The following is a 5000-nucleotide window of genomic DNA, read 5'->3' as shown; positions in this document are numbered from 1 at the left end:
CGGCAACTGATTAACTAGCCCGGGGACTAGAGCGGCAGCAAATGCAACGTGCCCTCTTGGCGGGAGCAACTTGACCGCCCCCGTGGGGAAAGGTCAACTCGGGGCCCGGGAAAGTCGCCGAGTCCGACCCCATACACTTCCATGAGTTGGGGGTTTTGGCCTTCCCGGCCCAAGGCTCGCCTTATTTCGGCCTGCACTTTCGGAAAAGGGTGCATTCCTTTTGGTTAATGATTTCACCAGCCCGGGTCTTAGCCTCTGCCCCGACGGCTAAGTCTTTTGGTTAATGATTTCCTGCGGCTGGGACTACCCTTTCCCCCCGCCCTGCAGGCACCCGGGTCGGGAGGCCGTCGGGGGCACTTTCCGGGGCAAATCCGGACCCTTACGCAAGGGAGAGTGCGCCCCCCGCCTCGGCCGGGGGTCAGGCTGCCGCCTATTAAGCCCGACAGAAAACCCGAAAAATGGACGAAAATGGGAAAAAATCCCCATCCGAAAAAGGCTTAAAAGTCGGTTGGGCGGCAGCTAGGGTCGGTCTCTGCAGACCTGGAGGCTCGGGTGGACTCTTGGAATAAACGTCCAAGTCCCGACTTGCCACCTCCTACTACTGTGCAGATACCCCGCCAACCCCCAGCCACCCGAATGACAAGCGTCCGATCAGCGGGACGAATTTGACAACTCTGGCCGGACCTCTGGAACTCCATCCCGGGTAACCGGGGCAAATTTTTCCGCTTGATCGCCCTTCCACTGGTTAACCATTTGCCCTTTCGGACTTAGTCTCTGGACATTATTCGACGGATTTTCTGGTTAACCATTTGCCCTTTCGGACTTAGTCTCTGGGCATTATTTTCGACTTTTTGGTTAATGATTTCACACTTTTTACTTACTTTTGCGCTTTTTGGTTAATGATTACTCTGCTTACTGGTTAATTATTTGCCCTTTCGGACTTAGTCTCTGGACATTATTTTCGAGTTTTTGGTTAATGATTTCACACTTTTAACATATTTTTGCGCTTTTTGGTTAATGATTACTCTGCTTACTGGTTAACCATTTGCCCTTTCGGACTTAGTCTCTGCACATTATTTTCGACTTTTTGGTTAATGATTTCACACTTTTAACATATTTTTGCGCTTTTTGGTTAATGATTTCATACTTTTTACTTACTTTTGCGCCTTTTGGTTAATGATTACTCTGCTTACTGGTTAACCATTTGCCCTTTCGGACTTAGTCTCTGGACATTATTTTCGAGTTTTTGGTTAATGATTTCACACTTTTTACTTACTTTTGCGATTTTTGGTTAATGATTACTCTGCTTACTGGTTAACCATTTGCCCTTTCGGACTTAGTCTCTGGACATTGTTTTCGACATTTTGGTTAATGATTTCACACTTTTAACTTAATTTTGCGATTTTTGGTTAATGATTACTCTGCTTACTGGTTAACCATTTGCCCTTTCGGACTTAGTCTCTGGACATTGTTTTCGACATTTTGGTTAATGATTTCACACTTTTAACTTAATTTTGTGCTTTTTGGTTAATGATTTCATACTTTTTACTTACTTTTGCGATTTTTGGTTAATGATTACTCTGCTTACTGGTTAACCATTTGCCCTTTCGGACTTAGTCTCTGGACATTATTTTTGGGTTTTTGGTTAATGATTTCACACTTTTTACTTACTTTTGCCCTTTTTGGTTACTGATTACTCTGCTTACTGGTTAACCATTTGCCCTTTCGGACTTAGTCTCTGGACATTATTTTCGAGTTTTTGGTTAATGATTTCACACTTTTAACATATTTTTGCGCTTTTTGGTTACTGATTTCATACTTTTTACTTACTTTTGCGCCTTTTGGTTAATGATTACTCTGCTTACTGGTTAACCATTTGCCCTTTCGGACTTAGTCTCTGGACATTATTTTCGAGTTTTTGGTTAATGATTTCACACTTTTTACTTACTTTTGCGATTTTTGGTTAATGATTACTCTGCTTACTGGTTAACCATTTGCCCTTTCGGACTTAGTCTCTGGAGATTATTTTCGAGTTTTTGGTTAATGATTTCACACTTTTTACTTACTTTTGCGATTTTTGGTTAATGATTACTCTGCTTACTGGTTAACCATTTGCCCTTTCGGACTTAGTCTCTGGAGATTATTTTCGAGTTTTTGGTTAATGATTTCACACTTTTTACTTACTTTTGCGATTTTTGGTTAATGATTACTCTGCTTACTGGTTAACCATTTGCCCTTTTGGACTTAGTCTCTGGACATTATTTTCGGGTTTTTGGTTAATGATTTCACACTTTTTACTTACTTTTGCGATTTTTGGTTAATGATGACTCTGCTTACTGGTTAACCATTTGCCCTTTCGCACTTAGTCTCTGGAGATTATTTTCGACTTTTTGGTTAATGATTTCACACTTTTAACTTAATTTTGTGCTTTTTGGTTAATGATTTCATACTTTTTACTTACTTTTGCCCTTTTTGGTTAATGATTACTCTGCTTACTGGTTAACCATTTGCCCTTTCGGACTTGGTCTCTGGACATTATTTTCGAGTTTTTGGTTAATGATTTCACACTTTTTACTTACTTTTGCGATTTTTGGTTAATGATTACTCTGCTTACTGGTTAATTATTTGCCCTTTCGGACTTAGTCTCTGCACATTATTTTCGAGTTTTTGGTTAATGATTTCACACTTTTAACATATTTTTGCGCTTTTTGGTTACTGATTTCATACTTTTTACTTACTTTTGCGCCTTTTGGTTAATGATTACTCTGCTTACTGGTTAACCATTTGCCCTTTCGGACTTAGTCTCTGCACATTATTTTCGACTTTTTGGTTAATGATTTCACACTTTTAACATATTTTTGCGCTTTTTGGTTAATGATTTCATACTTTTTACTTACTTTTGCGCCTTTTGGTTAATGATTACTCTGCTTACTGGTTAACCATTTGCCCTTTCGGACTTAGTCTCTGGACATTGTTTTCGACATTTTGGTTAATGATTTCACACTTTTAACTTAATTTTGTGCTTTTTGGTTAATGATTTCATACTTTTTACTTACTTTTGCCCTTTTTGGTTAATGATTACTCTGCTTACTGGTTAACCATTTGCCCTTTCGGACTTAGTCTCTGGAGATTATTTTCGAGTTTTTGGTTAATGATTTCACACTTTTTACTTACTTTTGCGATTTTTGGTTAATGATTTCACACTTTTTACTTACTTTTGCGATTTTTGGTTAATGATGACTCTGCTTACTGGTTAACCATTTGCCCTTTCGGACTTAGTCTCTGCACATTATTTTCGAGTTTTTGGTTAATGATTTCACACTTTTTACTTACTTTTGCGATTTTTGGTTAATGATTTCATACTTTTTACTTACTTTTGCGATTTTTGGTTAATGATGACTCTGCTTACTGGTTAATTATTTGTACTTTCGGACTTGGTCTCTGGACATTATTTTCGACTTTTTGGTTAATGATTTCACACTTTTAACATAATTTTGCGCTTTTTGGTTAATGATTACTCTGCTTGCTTGTTACTGATTTCCCCTTTCGGACTTGATCTCTGGCCGTTCTTTTCGACCTTTTTGGATCAGGTTTCCACACTCTGAAATTATTTTGGGCTCACTGATTAGGCGAGATCAAGGGGGCATGCCTGGGCACTTTGGGCTCAGTTTGGGAAGGCGGCGTCCGTGTGCTCCTCCGCCCTTCCCGCACTTGCGGCTAGGTTTGCCAAACTGCGCTGACCCGCAGCCCTGCCTTTTTGCCCACGGCACGGAACGACTCAAGTCTGGCTCCGTTCCAGGCCGTTGCCTCCGGCTGCCCGCCGTCCGGCCGGCCTGGGACGTACCCCGGCTGACGGCGCCGGAGCCCCTCTAGCAGCCACCGGTGCCGCGGGCCAATGGGTCCGGGCGTTCCGGAGCTATCGGTGGGGAAGTGCTCTCCCCTTTTCCTGACGCCGTTCGCCCGAGCAGAGGTGCAGCCTGACGGGACTGCTGTCGCCTTCCGCGGCGCACCGGCCCCTTTCACCTGCCGTCGACCGCGCGGAGCTCGGACCTTCCTCCCCGAAGTTATGGCCCCGGCGCCGGAGGGTTCCCGGGGCCGGGCATTCAGCGGGGTGAGTCTTCACCTTCCCGGTCAGCCTGCGGGGTCGGTGCGCCGGCACTCGACGCGGGAGGGTCCCCTCTTTCCGTAGAGCCCCGCCCGGTGCCGATCGGCCGGCGGATTGCGGAGCGAACCGCGCCTGACCGACGGGCCTCGGAAACCCGTTGCAGTCGACGGGGGGGAACCGGACAGCGGGACGAGGTGCCGATTCCACCCGCAGATTCGATCCCGAAATCCCGCGGGATTCGGCGGTCCGACCCGACAGATTCAAACGTCGCCCGGGCGGCCCCCAGCGGTCGGGCCGGCCTGGTTCCGCCACCGCCCGATGCCCCTCGCCCCCGGCTACCGCCGACCGCGCCGACCGAGGGAATGCGGCCGGACGTCCGGCGGCAATCGGCCGGAAAGCGGTATGGCCATTTCCTACTGTCCCTCGGACGGGCAGAGGGGCGGCGCCGGGGCACTCGCGGACCAGGCCGCGCCCCTCCGAGCCCTACCGCCTGCCGTCGACCGCGCGGGGATCGGACCTCCCTCCCCGAAGTTATGGCCCCGGAGCCGGAGGGTAGCCGGGGCCGGGCATTCAGCGGGGTGAGTCTTCACCTTCCCGGTCAGCCTGCGGGGTCGGTGCGCCGGCACTCGACGCGGGAGGGTCCCCTCTTTCCGTAGAGCCCCGCCCGGTGCCGATCGGCCGGCGGATTGCGGAGCGAACCGCGCCTGACCGACGGGCCTCGGAAACCCGTTGCAGTCGACGGGGGGGGGGGAACCGGACAGCGGGACGAGGTGCCGATTCCACCCGCAGATTCGATCCCGAAATCCCGCGGGATTCGGCGGTCCGACCCGACAGATTCAAACGTCGCCCGGGCGGCCCCCAGCGGTCGGGCCGGCCTGGTTCCGCCACCGCCCGA

The sequence above is a fragment of the Heterodontus francisci genome, unplaced genomic scaffold, assembly GCF_036365525.1.
Source record: "Heterodontus francisci isolate sHetFra1 unplaced genomic scaffold, sHetFra1.hap1 HAP1_SCAFFOLD_1284, whole genome shotgun sequence".
NCBI classification, from domain to species: Eukaryota; Metazoa; Chordata; class Chondrichthyes; order Heterodontiformes; family Heterodontidae; genus Heterodontus; species Heterodontus francisci.
This window is presented reverse-complemented; position numbering follows the sequence as displayed.